This window comes from Grammomys surdaster, unplaced genomic scaffold (genome assembly GCF_004785775.1).
Source record: "Grammomys surdaster isolate TR1022 unplaced genomic scaffold, NIH_TR_1.0 63, whole genome shotgun sequence".
Taxonomy (NCBI): domain Eukaryota; kingdom Metazoa; phylum Chordata; class Mammalia; order Rodentia; family Muridae; genus Grammomys; species Grammomys surdaster.
This window is the reverse complement of record NW_021604565.1, coordinates 21,195,779-21,220,010: the sequence shown is the minus strand read 5'-3', so window position 1 is coordinate 21,220,010 and position 24,232 is coordinate 21,195,779. Positions and strand designations below refer to the sequence as shown.

General features: G+C 38.3%; 1 pseudogene across 1 annotated transcript in view; it reads right to left on the bottom strand.

Moving 5' to 3' along the window:
- Nucleotides 1-9,512: 9,512 nt before the first annotated feature.
- Nucleotides 9,513-24,232, bottom strand: part of LOC114620372 — a 117,546-nt pseudogene continuing 102,826 nt past the window's right edge. Inside the window, exon 4 of the transcript XR_003711312.1 lies at nucleotides 9,513-12,911. The product of XR_003711312.1 is annotated as a protein SMG5 pseudogene (transcript). The remainder of the gene's footprint in view (nucleotides 12,912-24,232) is intronic.

The window sequence follows — 24,232 nt, the reverse complement described above, 5'->3', positions numbered from 1 at the left end:
ACACACACACACACACACACAAAGAAAGGAACAAAATAAGAATGAAGCCAGATATCTGGCAATTAGCTATGTTTTTGGAAGGCTGAATTGGTATTTGATTTCTCCAAAACAGTAAGTAACACACTGGTGTTGGGAATATCATTGTTTGTAAGTTTCATGGTTTTCCATAGGCCTACAGGACAGTAGGAGGTATTTCATGGAAATAGGCTTCCCAGTGTCCCTTTGAAAAACACGTTGTCAAGCTGTCACAAAGATAAAAAGCAAAGCCACTGGTGACAGGCAAGAAGACTTTATCCATAAGAGTTGTGACAGTGGCTGAAACACTGTGGTGATTGTTGATACAAGATAAATAAGTAAGGGTACAATAAGAGCACTTCTTAAAACCAACAACAGAAATTAAAGCTTCTCAAGGATTTTGCTACTATAATACTGTTATTATTCCTTGCCAGTGTCTAAATCTGAGCTGTTTCTCAATCCTGTCGAATAGCTATCTTCCTAATCTTTACCCACAAGTAAATTATACATATATAATTGCATATTTACTATACATACAAAATGAGGAATAAGGAAATTCATAAAGAAGAGTATATGAGAATTTGATAGTGAGATTTACTGTAGAGATGTTATACTCAGTCCCATAACCCCTCAGTCCTTTCTGTCATCACCTCTAGATGCTGTGAAGCTGATGTCTGGAATAGACAGCTTTCCCCGCTCAAATGCTGATTCTTTCTGTTCTGTCTGAGGGCTTCCTCCAGGACCACAAGGACTCACACCTACAGGATTTTCTAAAACTCCAGGGACATAATAAACAATCCTACTTCCTCTTCCTCCTCTTCTTCCTCTTTCTTTGCCTCTTCTTCATTTTCATCTTTCTTTGCTATTGGTGAGATAATGCTGAAGCAAATTCTTCATGGTTTCTTAGATGACTCCCCAAAGACTTATATCTTAGTCATCTACACATCACCAGCAATCCATTGTTTACTCTCCTTTTGGCGTTTCTTCTTTCTCAATTTCCATAGCTTCTGTAGAAATCTGTGGGATCACTTCCTAGATAAAACATGTGTAGTTATGTCACAGTCTGAGTATCTGTTGTTAGGTAAAACTAAATTTAAAAGATCCTTCCTTCCTTGACAAAACTCCTATATTGTGTAATTTAGAAGATGTCCCAATTTTTAAGGCAAGTTTCCTGGAACAAATTCAGAAATACATGGAACCAGTTCAGGATCTAAAAGCAGATACTTTAAGTGAAAGTCTCTTAGACTATGTAGACATTATATCAAACATTTACAAGATCAGTTATAGTTAAATACAGGGATCTCAGTCTCTCTTCACCTTTGAAATTGTCAAATTTCAGTACTATTAAGCACAGGAAAATCACAAAGCATTCCAGGAACTATTATAAATTTGAACCAGCTGTATTTAGGGGAGCAGGAAGACTCACTGTGCTTCCTGCAAGTGTTGCTTTCAATTATCTTAGGAGGTATGTCATTATCTGTGGAAAGTGTCATTGCTCTCATGGGCTTTTTCCAAGCCAACAGAGGATAGGGGTGACTTTAAATTTTCATTAGCTTCATCATGCCTCATCCTGCTTGTCATCCTGCTAGGCTGCTATTAGAGAGCAATTACTTGATGAGCTCTTTTAGAGGAAGGAAAATGCTAAATGATGTTCATTTAGTGGTAACTTAAAAATCTGATCTCATTTCAGAGCCAGGGTTTCTGCTACAGGAGAAGACCAGAGACGAATTTTCCTTAAAACATCTCACATATGTGGCCCCATAGTTCAAGTGAACAATCCTTTCATTGATTTCTAGAGAATTTAAAATATCTTCTAATATTAGCATTCCAAGATTGTATTTGATGAATAAAAACAGTTATATCATGGTTTTAACCTGTTTCTACTTAAAACAGACTTAGGTTGCTAGCACCCTGTTTTTTTTTTTAAATGTCTTACTGTTAATCCTGGAGAATATAATTCAAATAATTTATTATTGAATTTCGTGTACAAAATGGTATCTTCCTTCTTCCAAGCATAGTAAACCAGAACAGATAATCCAAATAACTTCAGAGACCAAACCAAAACCTATAAAGGAAATGCCACCGCATCTGCTTAGCTTAACAAAATATTCCACTACCAAGTGTTTCAAACTTCGGAGAAATCCATCTAAATATTAGCTGTTTGTTTCACCTTGCCCAGGAGGCAGAATTAATGCATATGAGTATGCAGTGAAACATCACCAAATTTGAAGATTCTAAACCAGAGAAGAGAAATAAAAAGAGGGATAGATACACAGAATAAGCAATATGTACACAGTATTTACCATTGGTGAGCAAATAGAGCTTGCATTCTTACATCATACAAAAATTCTACCATAATGCAATCACAGAGTTTGTCTTCTCCCAATACTGCTACTCAACCAGAGGCAAGAAGGTAGTTCCACTTGGTATAATATTTTTGAGCCATGGACTCATACTAAATGTTGCTTTCTTGAGGCAGTGTTCCAAACCCTCGGTGGTGGAAGAGACTGCTAATTTTATCGACAGCCTAGCCAAGCTAGAGGGAAGGAAGTGACTGCACATCTGTTCTCACTACAATGCCAGCTTTCCTTCCTGACACCGAGTTTTCAGAGAGCAGAGAGTGGGAGTGTTTAAATAGGGTGCCATGCAGATGAATCAAAGATAGCTGCTTACGAATAAATGCACCCCTTCTCATATAGCCTCATTTTGTTAGAAAATAAAGTGGATTGCCTGTGGTATTCCACTTTAATTTGAAAATAGTCTCTTCGTATTTATGATCCCTTCATATTTTTACTTTTTGTTTGTACTTGACACAAAACATAGTACATATTTATAAGACAGAGATAACTTGGTATATACATACAATTTATAACATGATAGAATCAGTATAATTGATATTTCTATCCCCTTCAAACATGTACAATTTCTGTGAGTTGAAATCAATAACTAGTGCTAGTTATTTTGTACTTTTGAGAGTAACGTAAGTATAAGTTGAGTAGAAAAGATCAACCTCTATTGTGATGATTAATCTTGATTGTTACCTTGTCATCTCTAGAATTACCTAGGAGCCAAACCCCTGGAAGAAACTGTGAAGGAGTGTATAGATTGATTTAAATGAGAAAGAAAGAGCTACTCTAAATGCAGGCAGCACTGTTTCATGGGCAGCACTGCCTGAATGAAAAAAGTACCAGTATTCACTTACTCTGGTTCCTAAACTTAGATACAAAATGTGATCTAAAGCTCCTGCCTCCATCTCTTCCCTGATGGGTAGTGCCTTCAAACTGTGAGCCAAAATAACCATTCCTTTTTTTTTCACTAGTATACATTTACTGGGTATTTTGTCACAGCAGCAGGAAAGCAAATAAAGAATGCAACCACCACCAGAGTATTCCTGGGCCACTTAAAGAATCAGAATTTCTAAATTTCCAACAGGATTGCTTTATTTTTATAGATAAAACTTAATTTTTCAATCATAGGTTTTATAACTTTCCTTTAAAGTTGTAATAGGTTGATTAATGTTGTCTTTAGTGAAGACATTTGAAAATATCACAGTGCTAACATCGTGTAAAGTTTTCAATTTTTACACATTTAATCAATAACACATATATTCTATTCACACATATGAATATTTATAGTCCATATATATATATATATATATATATATATATGGAATTTGTCACTAAATGGCCATGTTCCCACTGTAAATGATTTCAATGCAACAACATTTCTCTATCAGCTGTTTGTGACTATTATACTTTCTCTTTGTATATCTTAAATATCAACAAATTAAACAAGAAAGAAATATACATTATATAAAAGGAGTGTGAGCAAAGAAGTACTTTTTTTTACTCATAGTTCAAAAGAAAAATGTACAAAATGATATAAATATGATTTCATAATAGAATGAGTCATGTCTTCCATGGACAAAGGGTCCATAAGACAGACATGTAGGAAGCAGCTTCAGAAATAACAGTGATATTTGCATTCTTTTTATAAAGCTTCCATATTCTCTTTGACTCCCTTTATTCTTTGAAGTAAATAATATCTGAGGATGATATCTAAAGGAGGAAATAATATCCAAAGGAGATGAACTAACTTAATCATGACTACTCAGGAAAGAGGCTGGTTAAATGGTGCAGTGTTAACAGCACTTACTATTCTTGTAGAAAACCCAGGTTTAGTTCCCCAAAACTCATATTATGACTCTCCAGTTCCAGGGGATCCAATATTCAGTGAAAATACTTGTATATGGAAAAAAGGAAATGTAGATAAGAATATAGATCAGTGGAGTTATCTAGTATGGCTAGACAATAGAATGTATATTAGAATGAGAAGAGATGATGGGTGCAGCTAGAAAATTCACTACAGCCATCCAGCCCTAAACTGTTTACATAATACATATGGATTTTACGCATGTGCACTGGGCCATTTTTGCCTGTTAACTGAGAGGGGCTACATGAGGAGCAAAAGAGAAACAATGATGAAGGAAGAAAGACAGAGGTTGACCAGAAGGAGGGCAGGGAAAGAGACCAGCTGAGCAGGTGCAGCGATTTGTCAACTTGTGCAGAGAACTTCGACTAGAGGGACACTAGATTGAAATGATCACTCAGAAGAACTTTGGACAGATATTCTTTCTAGGCTCCACTCTAGTCTTTGACACTATCAACTCTCCATTCTACAGTACTTTGATTATATCAAATGCATTTGGTGTATTTGAGTATATTAGTGTCTATTTGGAGGACTGGCACTTCTTCTCATGAAACCATTTCCATATAATATCTGGAACTGATATTTTTAAAAACATCTCTAAGTTGTTATAACTATTTTCTCATATACTCCAAACATTAAGATATTGCTTCTGAGGTATAATGCTTACTTTTAAATATTAAGGTGGTTGGGCTATAGTTAAAAAATATTTTAACTGAACATTACTATGTTGTGATTATTTTATATGATTAATGTTCATGAGCAGATAATATTACATAAAACATATGATTACTTCAACAGATAAAATGGGTGTCACTCAATCAGTTGAAAAGCATCAAGTATAACGGCATCAAGAACAGAATAATGATATATCTGAGGCAAAAAAGAATTCTACATCAAGAATAAAGCATCAGCTTCTAGCCACCGTTTTATGTCCTATAGATTTAATATTTGTCAGCTATGATCTAATTCCTTGAGAATAATATGTTTGTCTTTTCTTTCTATATAGATATGTGTGTCTATTTATACACTGCTTTTATTGAAGAAGAGTAGAAACATGGAATGAGTGTTCAACACATAAGGTCACTTACAAAGGCTATAGGGGAAATGGTTAATATGCATATTAATTTTAGATATGTGGAAAATTCCAGCAGAGATACAAGAAAGCAAATGAAAATATAAGGCATAAATTCACAATAGAACTTATTGGTCCAAATATGTGACTGAACCATAATATAGCTTTTCTGTTCCTATGAAATATATGCTGTAATAATGCAGAGATTTACACACTATAGCATATATATATACATATATAACATATATATGAGCTATCTAGCTGTAGTTACTATAACTTACTATAACTGGACATAACTTACTTTCAAACTTATTCCACCTAAAACATAAAATTTCCCTTGTAAAGACAACCCAGTGTCTTCACATCTAAAGCATTTTCTCAATAAATATTATCTCAAAGCAGATATGAAACCTTCTATTGGGTTTCCAATAACTCTACCTATCATGAGGCAGAGTTGGTTAGAGGTGGAACAATATGATAGTGTAAGAGGGCAGTTGTTTTCTGTCCTACACAAGTTGACTTCTCAGCTGTCTCTGATGTACACAGAGATATCATTGGTTCCACTAAGTGACTGAGATCTGTTTATGACAGACTCACAGCCAGATGTATTTGGAATATGACTTAAGTCACTGATTAACTGCAGATCTTTGTATTGACTTCATTTTAGTCATCTACGTAAACATGATGCCTTCTTACATTCTATAGTAAGAAGAGAGGTATGAAACAGTCTGCTCAAAGAAGGGCATCCTCCATGATCTACAAAGCAGAAGCTTTGTCTGATGACAATTTTTTTATGCATTAAACAGTCTGCCTTCTTTGGAAATCACATCATGGCTTCCCATCCACAGGGTGATGGCACAAACTATCACCACCATAATGTTCTGCCCAAGCACCAGGGTCAAAGCAGCCATAAATTGACTCCTCTGAAGCCCAATATAATCTCCAGATGATTCAAAAAATCCTTCTTTTGAAAGTCAATGGACTTCTGAGCTCCAAAGCTCTTGTTCTTTTGGGGAAGATGGTAAGTAACGTGTGAAACATCTATCAAGCAATAATGGTCAGAAAAAGAAACTGGAAAACTTAGAAGAAAGAAAATAACAAGCTTGATTCTTTTTCCTTTAAAGACTTTCCAGATTAATTAATTAATTAATTAATGGAAAATTTTCACTTAGGATTAAACCTGGTGTCTCATTAAGCATGCAGGCATTATATCCCCACCCATATAAATAATTTAAATTCATCTGCTGTTCTGCATCTGACTCTTCTTGGTCAATGTATTTCCAACTGAACCATAAATACAGAAGCCAGAATGTAGAAGTTCAAAAAATGTCTAAAAAGACAATGGAGTAAGTGTGGTTTACTGGATTAACATTTGTTGGAGAAATGGTGACTTTAAGGGAGATATAAGTCCACGAAAAGGTGCATATGGGTGTTTGAAATGTTTAAAATGTTTGAAATGTTAAAATATTGCAGGCTTTACCTTAATGATAGTTTGGGAAGCCGGTTTTTCTTGATGTCTAAAATCAGTCATAACATGTAAAACAGAGGACAGAAAAAATAAAGTACAGAAATCTGTAGTACATACTGTGAAGAAAAGAAAAACCTATAGTTTACCAAAATAAGAGATGCCTGTATTCCCAGCACTCAGGAGGCTGGGCAGGAGGATTATGTGTTTGAGGTCAGCCTGGCCTATGTTGTGGAGATTAGAAGAAGCCTTGAGTATATATGTATAGTTGGCATGGGAACAGCCAAGTTTATGATGCAATGCTTTGGTCCTATAGAAGTGTCAAGGCTTTGGTCAAACACAGAATGACAAAGCCTTTGCCTGGTCCAAGTATACAAATGACTAAGCAGTTTGTGCACAGAGTCTAGCAACTGCAGCTTCCTCTTTCTAGATGTTTACAGCCAGAGAGTGCTCATAAGAAACCTCCTATGAAGATTAGCTAACCCTTCCCACTGTACCTGAGGTTTTCTCTCATCAGAATGCACACATCCCATCTGACCCCAGCGTTTTTATGTATGTGTCTGTCCTTTCTTCACTCCCTCACCACTCCTAGTTAAGGGAATAGTGCCAAGCTTTGCATAACACAGCACTATGGAGAAGCCCAGCCTAAGCTACAGAGAAAGTGGCTGTATCATCAAAAGTTATGCTTGAAGTTGTGAGTGTGTGTGTGTGTGTGTGTGTGTGTGTGTGATTTATCTGCTTTGTTCTCTAAATACTTCTAGTGCCTTGAAGAAGGGCGCTATGCTCAGGGCATGGAGAGATAACAGATATAAAATGAACACACAACTTTCTGGCAAGTGTCCACTGATTCATTCATAGAAAAGAAGAGAAATATTCTTCTAGCTGGGCTGTTGGATCTGCCCTCGGTGAGAGAGAAAGCACCTAGACTTGCAGAGACTTCAAGTGTCAGGGTGAAGGAACTCCCAGGGGTGCCACCCTCTCAGAGGAGAAGAGGATGGGGAAGAGTGAAAGGATTTTTGGAAGGGGGTGACCAGGAGGGGGCCAGTGAGCTAATGTAAAGTGAATAAGTAAAAATTTTAAATTAAATTTAAAAAAAAGAAAAGAAAATGGTAAATGTGTTAGAAACTGTCCACAAAAGTAATAGACTTGCTGGAGTTACATTTATAACATGTGCTGCAGGAGATGCTTTCAAAACTGCACCTAAGAATTTGAAGTTCTTGGCTTGGAAGAAAGACTTCTTTTCTAAATATGTGGAACCCTATAGATTCAATCCCCCTTACCCACAATACTATCTCTGGGAATTTATTTTAACAATCTAGAGAATATGCAATAAATTGTTTATATTACTTATAATGGGTCAAAAATCTTTTAAAAACAAATATCAGAAATAGGAGAATTGTAGGTAAGTATTACCTTCCCATATGATGGTAGTTTTTAATATAATAGGTAAGAAAGAATATTTGCATAAAACATTATAAACTGTTTTCTCTTTGAAGATAAACAAATTCTAGACAATGACCCTCTAAAACTTGATACATTTTATTTTATTTTATTTTATTTTATTTTATTTTATTTTAATTTTATTTTATTTTGAGGAAAGGTCTTGGTGTGTCTCTCAGACTCTTCGCCAACACACAATCCCCTGGCCTCTGCCTCCCAAGTGCCGGTACTGAAAGCATGCACTAGATCCAGCATATGTGTATATTTTACTTACTAAAAATATTCTGCCCATTTATCATGAAAATAATTCAATATGTAACAAAAATTTTATCATATGATTAGCAATTTAATACTAAAAAGTTGGAGAAGAAAACTATTTAAACACTGATCAAAAGCAACTATTCAAAGAAACAAATAACGTAAGAATACAAAATATAACTTGAAGTAGACTGAAAAGATTTTTATCTGAGGTTGGGGAGATATTTTGATGGATAAAATACTTGATGTGCAATGATGAGGAGCAACTATTGGATCCCCTGGACCCATCTAATGTTACACACAACAGTCTGTGAGATGGGAGGCAAAACCAGGAGAATCTATGGAAGCTCACAGGCCAGCTAGCCTGGGACACTCATGCATGGGATTGCATACTCTCATACGCACAACACATAAAAGATCCCAATCCAATATTAAGTATATATTTTAAAAATATACATTCAGAAGAAGTATAAGAGAATAAATAAAATATCAGAAATGGTAAGGTTAGGGTGAAACATTTGAGTTTTCTTTTAATTTGTTAAAATTTCCCAATCAATATAATAAAATATCAAAGTAGTTTAAATCTTCAGATAGGGGAAAAACTAAAAATTTGTTTGAGACAATGAATCACAGAGAAATAATAGGGACCTGGGAATGAGGAAGAGAGTAAATGTGGGCTTTCTCTACTTATAAGGGGAGCAACTTGACTGAGGATGAGTTTATGAGGAGGTCCATAGGACAAAGTGGGCAGGAATACCTCCATAATGCTGAAAGAATATCCCAGTTGTTTTCTAGATTACAAGTGAAGCAGGAGATTGAGAACAGCTCCCAAAAAGATACCATGGAGCCAGTACAGAGCAAGGGACAATTCTACAACAATGAAAGCTGAAAGTTTTTCTGAAGATGTGGGTTAAATGGCTAGTAATGTACCAAGTGGTGTGTATTCCCAACTTAACAAAATCAGGATGGAGCTTGTCAATCCTGGGAGCTATTACAATCATCCTTACTTAAAGACACCACCAGAAATATCAATAAAACTCATCACCTGCATCATGAAACTTTAGATTTATATTTATTGACTTTAATAGATGGTAGAGTTGTGCCATCAATAACAGACTCTGCCCCACCATAATAAAACAATATACATAAAAGTTGCATGTCAGAAAAAGACTTGATTAAAATCACAGAACATCCATTTGGACACAGGAGTGATGTATGAATTTGGTGCTTTGCTGTAAGATCACTAAACAATGAGTTATTGTTGACCTTTTTTCCAGAGGAAGCATAATACAGTGCTAAGATGGCTAAACAGGAAACAGGAAGGCCTCAGAAAGCTGTTACACTACAACTCTACCTATGGGTAGACGTAAATACTCATGTACGCAATGCCTACCTCAGCATTAGGTGCTTATGAGGGAGAAGCACATTGAATTTGAGTGGAAAACACTGGAAAGACAAGAAACAGGAATGTGTGAGAATGTCAACTGATCACCCTCCATTCTTTGTGGAAACTCAGGACGTTCTTGATTTCCACACCAGCTTCAGCTGCCATCCCCAGAACCAGCTGCAATGGGTATGCGAAATTTCTAGGGTGTTCCAAACATACGCCAGTAATAATCGTCACCATGCTGCTGGGATCCAGGATCCCTGGTCTGGATGAATCCAACAGACTTTTGCAGAACTCAAGAATATTGTAGAGATCCCAGGCATCAGAGTCTGGTTTAGTCATCCTGGGTCTCACCAACCTCTTGGACACAAAGGACTGGCAGAGAATGTACTGATTCCTTCTCTTTAACTCATCCTCTAGAAAAGTGATGGCTGCCAAGGCCCTGCGGTCTTCCCATTTTAGGATGTATAGTGTGTCAACCACAATCTTGGGTATGATAAGAAAAAACTTAGCACTAGTGGCTAGTTTCTGTATGACTGAAAGATGCTCACAGAGGGCCCTGGGGTCAGGGAACAGGTAAGGGGTCAACACTGACCGAGTCTGGGGACCTCGAAAAGTTTTCTCTAGCAAAGCCACTTCCCGCTGTAACCAGAGCTGGACTATGTCTTTGGAAAGTCTGATTCTTGGAGTTGTTCTTGGAAGCTGCTGAGTTGCACTTTCTGATCTTTCAAGGGTACTAGTCACAAAGACACCCAGCTTAGAGTCAAACCTCAAGAACTGTCCTGGGAGTCTTGTTGCAAAGTGACCAAAGCTTCTGAAGAAACAAATACGCATAATAACTTCCTCCTGGTTGGTGAGTTGAGGTGGATCCTGCCCTAAGCCTGCCCTGTCCTGGGACACTTGAGGAGGGGACTGTTGGAACAGGGCTATGTCCTCAGGGAGCTGAAGGTACTTGGGAGTATTTGGCCATTGACAGCTCTGCAGCAAGTCCTGGAGATGGTGAGACAGGCAAAGGCCCGGATGTTGAAGGTCCCCCACTGAGGGCAACAGGTTCAGCAACACGCAGAGATGGTCCCACAAACTACATCCACTCCTCCAATGTGACAAGAGGAGGCTGTGATTGCTGCGGAGCCAGCTCAGAATCACCTTGATGGTAGGCAACAGTCCCTCTCCAGAAAGAATGTCCAGTTTCCACTGAGTGGTCTGGAGATTATTCTGGGTGATGAAGGACTTCTGCTCCCAAGAGGAATCCGTGTGGAATTCTGTCTCAGGAAAGCTGCTCATCTCACCTTCAGTGCCCAAGGAACTACTGACAGCAGGGCTTGGATCAGTCTGAGGTGTTAGAACATTATGACTGAAGACAGGACCCAAAGGCGAGGCATGTTTTCCTTGGAGGTTTTGGCTCAAAGGAGCTGGCAGGCTAGAAGAAATAGCTGTTTTCAAGAGATCAAGGAAACTGTCAGGAGGTACATATGCTTTCAGTTTGCTTCGGGAATGAGTGCTTTTAGATTTGGGTGGACCCCCACTCTTCTGAATTTCCTCTGAACCCAAGGACCCACTCCCTTCTTCATCTGTTGTATCAGAGTGGGATGTCTCACTGCTTGTGTCCGATTGTGCCTGGGAACTTAAGGATGAGTTTTCATCTTCCTCTGTCTCATCTGAGTCACAATAGGAATGAAAACTGGACTCACTCTCTCGACAAATACCAGACCACTTTTGGATTTTCTGAGAGTGGCTGTTCTGGAGCCCAGGAGATGGAAATTCTTGATGTTGTTCCTTTCCAGGCTCTTTGTCCCAGCGTCCATCTCTGGGAGCAGCCTCTTCTGGAGTCAACTTCCTCTTCTGCAGCTCAGCCTGGATCCGTGTGTTCACATGTTGTACTAGATAAGAGAAAAGAGTCAGGGTGAAGATGACAGCTGGTTTTTGCTGTTTTGCGCCTGATTTCCTCAGGCTGTGCACATTCATGAGACAAAGAACCACCATGTGGAAGATGAGGAAGTCCGGAAGAAACAGATAGCCTTTAGGAGGCTTGTCTTCTGTGGAAGCCTGGCACAGGCCAGATTGATGCGGCCTGTAGGAAAGACAAAGACGGAAGTCATCAAGAACCAGTTGGCACAAGGCTATAAGCCTTGGCGCTTTGAATTTTCTCTTGGGCTGCAGGAGACTCTGAAGGTAAAGGAAGCTAACCAGAAGCCTTTTGTTGTCCCAACATTGCCTTTGGCTGTGAGACAGTTTCCTTCCCTGGTACCTCTTCAGACAACTGTATCTCTTTCCGGCATGATCATAGAGCCGTTTGAGGTTCCAAGCTGCTCCTTTAAAAGGCACTTCAGCGTGGAGGCAGCGCTGATAGTAGTATGTGGCTTCCAGACCATAATACTTACTCCCCATGAGAGCACCCAGTTGGTTGAAGGGCATTCCCATATTCGGGGCCACTGACAAGGCTTTGTAGTAACATCTCTCTGCCAAGTTCTTGGTGGCCAGGTCTAGGAACTCATGCTGATACCGGAACAAGTCTCCCAGGTAGAGCAGGCAGCGATGACAGGCCATGCGGGCCCAGGAAGCCTCTTCCGCTGATGTGGGTCCCACTTTCTTACAGCCAATCAAGTGTATGGCACTGTGAGGCCAGTCGATGTAGCTCTGTAACCTCAGTTCATAGTGGCCCTGAAGGAACAGGAAGAGATGCTCATAGAACTTGAGGCCAGCCTTCAGGTGAGCCTGCAGGGGCTCTCCCCAATGTTGGAAAGTGTCCATTTGTTTCTTGTTGGTCTTCATGAGCAGCATGACAATGTCAGAGTATATTTTCCTCCATAAGAGCTCTTCGGCCTTCCTACCATAAACCACCGGATGCAGGAACATGAGTTTAATGCAGGCTTGCTGAACCATCTCTCTGAGAGCCAGGACGTGTGGCTTAAAAACCTCTTTGTGGGCATTTTCTTTTTGAAGGAAGAGATCCAGTCTCTGAGCTGCCAAGCAGACCTCCTGGTAGAGGAGTGTAGCCCTCAGAGTTTCTTCTTGGTTTCTCTCCATGAGGCTGGATTCTTTTTGAGCAAGGCTAACAGTGTTTCCTGAGAAAAGATTAAAATTGCCTGTTAGTGTTCACGCACAAAGACTGAAAATACTACCAACCAGAACAATAAAGTTGGAGTAGATACGTTTATTCTCTCACTTATAAAAACATTTAGTCTCATGTTCTTTACCTCCAACCCCTTTTGTAAGTATATTTCCTTGGATGTCATTCCCATCAAAAGTCAAACCTAAGGAGTCACTTCTAAATGTATCTCTAATAAAAGAAAGTCAAAAGTATATGCATTGAAATCAACCTAAACAATCTAAAATGAATGAATTCCTTATGTACATGTATATGAGGGGAAATTGGTTTAGAAAATTATAATTATATAGACCTAGATAAATAAGAATTACTTGAAAAACTGGAATATAAAATAATATAATCACAGCTTTCAAATCTAAAATATTGATAAGATCCCCCTCCCAAAAGAGCTATAATCCTTTGTTTAACAGACATTCTACTGAAAGTCCTTAATTTATGTAATTTAAAAATATGACCTTTGAATGACTGGTATAGAGAAAAATTAGTACTTAAATATACGTTCTAAATCTAAAGTTATAAGAACTGAGGTGATGATCCACACCTGTGATCTCAGCATCCCTGGAACCTGGGGTACAGGGACAAAAATTTTCAAGGCCAGCTTGGCTAGCTTAGCTAAGCCCTGACTCAAAATAACAAGAAACAAAGAGAACTAGGTATATAACTCAGCTCTTACCTATTGAATGGAAAGAAATATATTCAATCCCCAAAATTAAAAAAAAAGGAAAAAAGCTAACTAGACAACGTTTTAACTGAGTAATTAAATAACTTTGAATGTCAAGTAAACCAGACTAATTGAATGTGTGCCCACTGAAGGACAGAGCCAGGATACCACATGGAAAGTTTATGCATCTATCACTAAAAAGGGGAACGTTGAAAGGAGGACCTGGCCAGAATAAAAGAAAATGATTTTGTAAAAAAGCAATAAAGAGGCTGGAAATGCAACAAGCAGCACACAGCCTGGCAAACACCCAGAGCAGCTCAAAAGCTCTCACTGGGTAGAGAAATAAGGGCCCATCTGTTTTTTTCCCAATTCTGAACTGTGTAGGAAAGGGGGACAAGCCTACTGTACAAATATCTAGAGACGACAAAGCTACAACCTATAATAGATTAGCATCTTTCCCTCCCCCCACTCTCTCTCTTCCTTCCCAACTTCTCTACCTTTCTCCTTCCCTCCCCTGACACACAATTTGTCTAAAAGAAATTATCATATCAAACTACGAGAAAAACAGGTCTAAGATAGCTTTAAGGTTTTACCTAAATAACCTTCTCATTTGGAAAAGTAAAGACACCATAGATAAAATACCAACTCACAACAACAAAAAAGTTTTCTAAACATAATGGTGTCTCATGTAGTTTAGGAAAATTTTACTTCAACGTGTCTAGATAAGGTAGAAAACTCATCATCTTTAATCTAATTTTTCGGTTTTAAGAAAGTTAAAATGAGCCCTTTCAGGTGGTTCCCTTCAGCTGGGGCAGACTATCAGCTAGTCTGCTCCCATGAAGACACCACAGCCTGAGGCATCCCAGGAGATCCACTGCACATAGGAGAATTGGTTAGAACCTTCCTGAAGTTCTATAGCTGCGGGTAGGAGCACAGTAGACTAAGGACTCATCCCCCAAAACCCCCACCCCGCCATCCAAATTCCACTCCCCTTCTGACCAGTGCCTTCTGCCAAGGCAGACTGCCAGCTTGTCTGCTCCCCTGAAGATACCAGAGCTTGAAGGCATCCCAGGAATTCCTTTGCACACAAGGCAACTGGGCAACTGACACCACAGTCTGAAAACCAGGACATGCAAGGCAACTGACACAACAGACTGAAAGCCTCCCTGAAGTTCTACTGAACAAAGGAAAACAGAAACCATAGTCTGTTGACCTCCCAACCCCAAAAACAGCTTCACAGAGGACAACAGTTTGACTGCCCCTCTGAAGACCCAACAGTCTGAAGGCCTCCCAGGAGATCTGCTGCAACCCGGCCAACAGATCAGTAGCTTCTCTTCCCTTCTGAAGAGCTCCCAGTTGGAAGGACCCACAGGAGGTCTACAGGTCTATAGGCTACAGGCCTACCAGGAGACCTGAAGCAACCAACAGACAAAAGAGGCAGGCACCAGACAGAGACACACAGACCACCAAATACCAGGGATAACCAGGTGGCAAGAGGCAAGCACAAGACCATAAGCAGCAGAAGCCAATATACTTTGGCATCATCAGAACCCAGTTCTCCCACCACAACAAGTCCTGAATACACGAACACACCTGAAGATCAAGAAGTTGACTGTGATGATTTATATATGCTTGACCCAGGAAGGGGAACTATTAAGAGATGTGGCCTTGTTGGACTAGTTGTGTCACTGTGGGTGTGGGCTTAAGTCCCTCACTCTAGCTTCCTGGATATCAGTCTTCCACTAGCAGGCTTCAGATGAAGATGTAAACCTCTCAGCTACTCCTGAACCATGCTTGACTTGATGCTGCCCTATCCCCATCTTGATGCTGTTGGACTGAACCTCTGAACCGATAAATCAGCCCCAATTAAATGTTGTCCTTTATAAGACTTGCCTTAGTCATAGTGTCTGTTCACAGCAGTAAAACCCTAAGACACTGACCTAAAATCCTATCTCATGAAAATAACAGAGTCCTTTAAGGAAGATATAAATAACTCACTGAAAGAAATTTAGGAAAACAGAGGTAAACAGGTAGAAGGGCTTAACAAGGAAACAAATAAATTCCTTAAAGAAATACAGGAAAACACAATCAAACAGTAGAAGGAATAGAATAAAGTGGTCCAAGACCTAAAATTGGAGGTAAAAACAATAAAGAAAACATAAATGGAGGCAACCCTGGAAATGGAAATGCAGGAAAGAGGTCAGGAATTACAGATGTAATTATCGCCAACAGAATACAAGAGCTAGAAGAGAGAATCTTAGGTGAAGAAGATAACATGGAAGACATTGAGCCAACTGTCAAAAAAATTTCAAAACAAAACAAAACTCATAACCCAAAGCCTCTAGAAAAGCCAGGACACAATGAGAAGGCCAAATCAAAGAATACTTGGAATAGAGGAGAACAAAGATTCCCAAATCAGAGAACCTGAAAATGTCTTCAACTAAATCACAGAAGTAAATTTCCCTACTCTAAAAAAAGAGATACCCATAAATGTATAAGAAACCTATAGAACACTAAATAAATGGGACCAGAAAAACTTCTCTCTTCACATAATAATCAAAACATTAAATGCACAGAACAAAGAAAGCATATTAAAAACTGCAAGGGAAAAGGGCCAAGTAACATATAAAGGCAGACCTATCAGAATTACACCAGACTTCTCAACAGAGACATTAAAAGACAGAAGAGCCTGGTCAGAGGACATACATTACTAGGGACAGCATAAATGACAAGGACTGCCTGCAGTAGGCTGGGATGGAGACATCTCAGAAGCCCACAGCAGCTCCTTGTGAAGAGGATGGTGTCTGGGACCCTGAGAAGCAGAAGACACATCCCTCCAGGGGACCCACCATCTGAAATAAGGGACTGCCTGCAGTATGCCAGGTTGGAGACATCTCAGTAGCCCGCAGCAGCTCTTTGTAAAAAACAGTTGTTCCCACTTCTCCTAACTAATGCACAGTCCTAATGGCCCAGGTCCATACTGTGTGTTCTCATCTTGGAAACAATGCAATAACGTCACAATGATAGTTCCAGATTCATAAAGAAAGTTTGAAGAGATTACTAGAAAATGAAATATAGCCAACACTGGGACTCCAAGAAAGGTAAAATCTATTGAAGTTATGAAATAAGTTTTGCATAACATTTAAGAGTGGTTCCTAGATAAAGAAGTATAGAATACATAAAATCTTATACTAGTAAAACTAAGTCAAAACACTGAGACTCTTAGGAGAGTCATTGTGTGCAATGCACAGAAGTAGAAAGCTAGTGGAGCTACTGAGGTAAGAGTTGACTTAATTCTTTCTGGCCACTGCCTGGCAGCTTTGCCCATGTCATTTATCTTTAGAGCTCCACAGGAAAATGCAAGTAACTGACCTCAGAGCTCTGAGCTCTGAAGTATAATAAGTTAAAAGTTGAAGTTTAAATAATGATAAGTTTTCAATTATTATTATTTTGGCTACAAGCCTGAGAATAAGGAAGCCTGAAACTTTGGGGAACAATTGTAACTCTTAATTCTTTGTGGGATGTGGTTATTCTTTTGAATTTGATTTGGTGATTATTATACGATGTCTTTTTTTTCTGATTTTGGAGTATCAATAAAAGACTGGGGCAAGAAAAAAGAGAGAGAGCATGAGAAGACCATGTGAAGAGTGAATGAAGAGAGAATGTGAAGAGTGAGTGAAGAGAGAAAGTGAGGTGTGTATGGAGAGTGTATGTGTGAGTGAAAGGAGAGTGCGTGTGGCGTGTGTGAGGTGTATATGAGGTGTGTGTGAAGAGTGTGTGTGAGAGTGCGAGGGGAACACACAGAGGTGTGTAGGAGTGTGGGAGTTCAAGAAATGTGCACAGGAGAAAAGCAGAGTGCACAGGAGAATGCAGAGTGTGTGTAGCCTCAAGCTTGGAGCGAATGCGTACGAGAGAAAGAAAGTAGAGAATGACAGAAAAGAGAGAGAGAAACTTTAAGCCTTAAAAAATTGCCTGTCAGCTTGTACCCAAAAGTAGTCTGTGTATATTTATTATACGCCTTCCAGATAGCCCTTCTTCCAGTTGAGAACTCTGTCTTGTGTTGAGGCTGGACCCTGACAATACATATTCTAAGAGAACATAAATGCCAGCTACTATGCCCAGCAAACTATCAATCAACATAGATGGAGAAAACAAAATATTCCAGGACAAAACCAAATTCATAGAGTATCTATCTACCAATCCAGCTCTAGAGGATTCTAGAAGGAAAACTAGCATACACATAATGTCACCAACAAAAACAAATATGACAGGAACCAACAGTCATCTATCTTTAATTTCTCCCAATACTAATTGTCTCTACTCACCTATAAAAAGACATAAGCTTACAAACTGGATATACAAATAGGATTCAGCATTTGCTGCATACAAAAACACACTTCAATAGCAAAGACAGGCACTACCTCAGAGTAAAAGGTTAACAAAAAGTCTTTCATGTAAATGGTCCCAAGATAAAAGCGGGAGTTGCCATCTTAATATCCAATAAAATAGACTTTCAACCAAAAAGTTATCAAGTGAGATCAGAAAGGACACTTCATACTCATCAAAGGAAAAATTCACCAAGACAATGTCTCAATTCTGAACGTCTATGTCCAAAATGCAAGGGCACCCACATTCATAAAAGGAACTTTAATAAAGTTCAAAACACACATTGAACCTCACACAATAAAGTGGGAAACTTCAACACCCCACTCTCACTAATAGACAAGTCATTGAAACAGAAACTAAACAGAGACACAGTGAAATTAACAGAGGTTATGAACTAAATGGATTTAACAAATATCCATAGAATATTTCACCCTAAAACAAAAGAGTATACCTTCTTCTCAGCACCTCATTGTGCTTCCTCCAAAACTGACCATATAAGCAGTCATAAAATAAGCCTCAACTGATGCAAGAAAATTGAAATAAACCCATGCATCCTATCAGATCATGGTGGCCTAAGGCTGGTCTTCCATGACAAAAGAACAACAACAGAAAACTCACATACCCATGGAAACTGAAGAACCGTCTACTCAATGGTAACTTGGTCAGGGAAGAAAGAAAGAAAGAAATTAAAGACTTCCTGGAATTCAATGAAAATGAGGATATAGCACATCCAAATTTATGGGACATGATGAAAGCAGTGCTAACAGGAAAATACATAGCACTAAGTGCCTCTGGTAAGTAAATTGAAGAGCTCTTACACTAGCAGCTTAACAGCACACCTGGGAGCTCTATAACAAAAAGAAGCAAATATACCCAAGAGGAGTAAAAGGCCAAAAAATAGTCAAACTCAGGGCCAAAATTAACCAAATAGAAACAAAGAGAACCATACAAAGAATCAACAAAACCAAAAGCTGGTTCTTTGAGAGAATCACAAGATAGATAAACAGCTAGCCAAACTAACTAAAGGACCCAGAGGCAGTATCCAAATTAACAAAATCAGAAATGAAAAGGGAGACATAACAACAGAAACAGAAAATTCAAAAAATTATTAGATCCTATATTCAATAATACTGGAAAATCTAGATTAAATGGATAATTTCCTAGACAGAAACCATATGCCAAAGTTAAATCAAGAGTACATAAATTATCTAAACAGACACATATCCCCTAAGGAAATAAAAGTTATTAAAAAGGTCTCAACCAAAAAAAAAAAAAAAAAAAAAGCCCAGGGCCAGATGGCTTTAGTGCAGAATTCTACCAGACCTTTAAAGAAGACCTGATACCAATAGTCCTCAAACCATTCCATAAAATAGAAACTGAAGGAACACTACCTAATTCATTCTATGAAGCCACAATTACTCTGATACCTAAACCGCACGAAGACCTGACAATAAAAGAAACTTCAGACCAATCTCACTTATGAATATCAATGCACACATACACAATAAAATTCTGGCAAACCAAATCCAAGAACACATCAAAATGATCATTTACCACAATCAAGTAGGCTTCATTTCAGGGATACAATGTTGGTTCAATATACAAAAATCCATTAATGCAATCCACTATATAAACAAACTCAAAGGAAAAAATCACATGATCATCTCCTTAGATGCAGAAAAAGCATTTGACAAAATACAACACACTTTCATGTTAAAAGTATTGGAGAGATCAGGAATTCAAGGCCCCTATCTAAACATCATAAAAAGCAATTTACTGAAAGCCAACAGCCAATATCAGATTAAATGGAGAGATACTTGAAGCAATCCCACTAAAATCAGGGATAAGACAAGGATGCACACTCCTCCCCCCCATATCTCTTCAATACAGTACCCAAAGTTCTAGCTAAAACAATAAGACAACAAAAAGAGATCTAGGGGATACAAACTGGCAAAGAAGAAGTAAAGATATCATTATTTGTAGATGATGTGATAGTATACATACGTAACCCCAAAAATTCTACCAGAGAACTTTCTACAGCTGATAAACAACTTCAGGAAAGTGGCTGGATATAAAAGTAGCTCAAATAAATCAGTAGCCTTCCTTTATACAAATGATAAACAGGCTGAGAAAGAGATTAGGGAAACAATTCCCTTAACAACACCCACAAATAATATAAAATATTTTGGGGTAACTCTAACCAAACAAGTGAAAGGCCCGTATGACAATAACTTCAAGTCTCTCAAAAAAGAAATAGAAGATCTCAGAAAATGGAGAACTCTCCCATGCTCATGGATAGGCAGAATTAACATAGTACAAATGGCCATGCTACCCAAGACAATCTACAGATTCAACACAATCCCATCAAAATCCCAACACAATTCTTCAAAGACATGGAAAGAGCAATCCTCAAATTCATCTGGAAAGGCAAAAATCCCAGAATAGTAAGAACAATTCTTAACAATAAGAGAACTTCTGGAGGAATCACCATCCCTGACCTCAAGTTCTACTACAGAGCAATAGTGAGAAAAACTACATGGTCTTGATTTTTGACAAAGAAGCCAAAAATATACAATGGAAAACAGAAAGCATCTTTGAAAAATGGAGCTGGTCTAATTGGCTGTCTATATGTAGAAACATGAAAATAGATCCATATTTGTTACCTAGCACAAAGCTCAAGTCCAAGTGCATCAAGGACCTCAACAAAAAACCAGATATACTGAATCTAATAGAAGAGAAAGTAGAAAAGAGCCTTGAACTCATTGGCACAGGGGGAAATTTCCTAAACAGAACTCCAATGACTCACACTCTATGATCAAGAACTGATAAATGAGACCTCATGAAACTAGATAGCTTCTGTAAGGCAAAGAACATAGTCAGTAGGACAAATCGGCAACCTACAGATTAGAAAAAAATCTTCACTAACCCCACATCTGATAGAGGGCTAATATCCAAACTATATAAAGAACTCAAAAAGCCAACCATCAGAAAGCCAAACAAGCCAATCAAAAAAATGGGGTAAAGAACTAAATAAAGAATTCACAACAAAGGAATCTTGAAAGGCTGAGAAGCCCTTAAAGAAATAATTGTTCAAAGTCCTTAGTGATCAGGGAAATGCAAATCAAAATGACCCTGAGATTCTACCTGACACCAATCAGAATGGGTAGGATCAAAACTTCCGGTGACAGCACATGTTGGCAAGGATGTGGAGGAAGAGGAACACTCCTCCAATGCTGGTGGGATCACAAACTGGTAAAACCACTCTGGAAATCAATCTGGAGATTCCTCAGAAAAGTGGAAACATATCTACCTGAAGTCTCAGCTACACCACTGCTGGGCATATACCCAAAAGATGCCCCACCATGCCACAAGGGCACATATGTTCCACTATGTGGAACTATAGCTTGTGCATGGGCGTGGGTTCTGTTGGGCTGAGTTGTGGAGGTAAAGACATCCTTGTGGAGACACAGGGAAGGAGGTCTGGGATATGGAACAGTCAGAGGGTAGACCAGGAAGGGGATAAAATCTGGAGTGTAAAAAAGAATTAAGTAATTTTTTTAAAGAAAAGAAAGAAAGTTGAAATGATACTTACAAAAACTGATTTGTCTGCTAAGATCTGCAAACAACAAGGTAATGCAGTGACTGTGGATCACAGCAGCCATTCAATTCCTTTCCTATATGGTGCACAAAAAAACCCAAAAAAACCAAAAAAACACTACAGTGCTCTACACATGTAGGTATGAATTCATAAAGCTAAACTATAATTTCTCACAAATATTTCCAAACCCAGTAATTACCAAGGATTACTCATTTCACCTGAGTGGATGTGAATCAGACCTGGCTCCTGCACCATGTCAGGCGCTGTCTCACTAAAGGTTACATCTGATTTTTCTGTGTAGAACCTCTTTCCTCCTTTGCAAACTTTAGGAAAAGTTTCCCAGCAGGCTTACTAACAAGAGGAGATGGGACGCAGCTGTTCCTACTGAGGCCATGGGCAATGGCAATTCCCCAAACCTGATGTTTCCTGATCTAAAGCTCGTGAAATCCCAGGGTCTTCATTATAAAATGGATAAAATTAAACCCCTGCAATGACATGAGTCTAAATGAGACTCTCATAACCCACCTTTGAACTCAACAGTAAACTGAACTCCTAGAGTGTGTATCTGCTCAGCCTTCTGGCTTCCTAGGCCTGAATTTCACATAAGATTTCCAATGCCTTTTAAATACAGTACTTAACCTAGGCCCCCATATTAGCTCTGATAATGGCATAAGCTGGGTTCCCAGGAGGTCTGATTCAGGATGCTTACTTCCATAGGTAAGGTAGAATGACCCAGACAAAAGAAAACAGAGCAGACAGAAAACAGAAGTTAGGAAAGTATAACAGAGCCAGGCATGGTGATATACACCTACAATCCCAGGACTAGGATGGAAACTGAGGCAAGACAACTAACAGACTGAAGCCAGCCAGATCTATATAATGACCTCAAGGCTAACCTGGGCTACAGGATAAGAACTGTCTGAGAAATTTAATTATACTTCTATAAACTAAAAACGAAAAATAGAAAAATGAGGGTAGTAAAATACTCGATTTATATTGACCATGCTAACTGATATCTGTATTCCTAGTACTTGGAAATAAGTAGAACTATCAGGAGGTGAAGCTGTGTCCCTAGTTCAAGGACAACCTGTGTAACACTCAAAGACTCTGTGTCAAAAAAAAAAAGAAACAAACAAACAAAGAAATATAACCAAATACTTTGATTTATAATAAATTACAAAGAAATGAAATAATTGTAAAGACATTAATAGAAAGCAAATACAATTTTATACCTTAAAAGTTATAAAACATTGTTGAAATGAATTACATAAATAAATGGGAAGAAACTTATAATTACTAATCATAAGGCTTAATATTATTATAAGAAGGCAATAATTCTCAAATAGAGATTCTGTACAAAGTATATAGATTCAGTACAATCCCAATTAAAATTCTTGCTAACATTCCTTTGAGAATTTGGAAGCATGTACTACTGTCAATATAAAAGGAGTGTCTCTATAAGACTAGAGATAGAGCGCTCTGACAGAGCACTTGCCTGGCATGGTAAAACTCAGAGTTTGATATCCAGTATCTACTCCCTCACCTCTCAAGACAAATAAGAGGAGGAGAGAAACTAAGAAATTAGTGGGCTTACAATTACTATTTTCTAACTTGCAACACAGCTCTAGTAATTAATAGAAAAAGAAAAGTGGAGAAATAAAAGCTTATATTTAAAACTCATTTAATTCATCAAGAATGTTTGATAAATCTGTGAAGAAAGAATCATCTTTCCAACCAGTGGTTCTGGAATAGCTGGATATTCACTTTCACAAGAATACGGATGGACCCCATTTCTTAGAACCTACACAAAAAGAATCAGAACAGATCACAGACTGTAAGAGAACTTTAAAACTATACGAATAAAGTTGAGGAGAAAAGATCTTGTCAGAATTTTCTTAGACATGACACCAAGAGATGAGACCCTATACAGCTTTCCCATGAATACTTCCATTAAACTAAAAAGTAGCTCCACTTTCTGTCCTGAGGGAAGAGAATTATTGTCACCTTAATAGAAAGATTAAAATCAATTTATTATGTGTTCTGAATTTCAGTATGGCGCATGAAGTATGTGCCTGAGTTAGTGAAATTTAAAGGTATTCTGATGATTTCAATATACCATTCTTTAGCGCTATGGAAAATACTTGGTGCTATAAAATATGAAAATGTTTTATTTGTTAGTAGGCATTTAAGAAAACAACCTGGAACCAGGCCAGAGAGATCGCTCAGCAGATGCTTGATACACGAGCTTGAAAGCCCAACTGTGAGGCCAGAATGCACTGAAAGTGGATGGAGGGAATTGATCCTACTGAGTTTTCCTCTGATCTGCACATACGCATGGTGCAACATGCACACACACACACACACACACACACACACACACATCATACACATATGCACAATGAAAATAAATAAAATAACATTTAAAAGAATACATTTTTGTAAACATCTGGAAACCTCATACATATAATTTATAATAGATTGTCATTTCTGAATAGTTTTAAACACTAGACAACAAAGTTTCTTCCACAAATGCCAAGTATCTTGTGTTTTAAAAAGTGAATATGGTGGAGGAGGGCACATTCCCCTTCTCAGAGGACAAGTGAAAGAGGAGGGGATGAGAGGCTGTGATGAG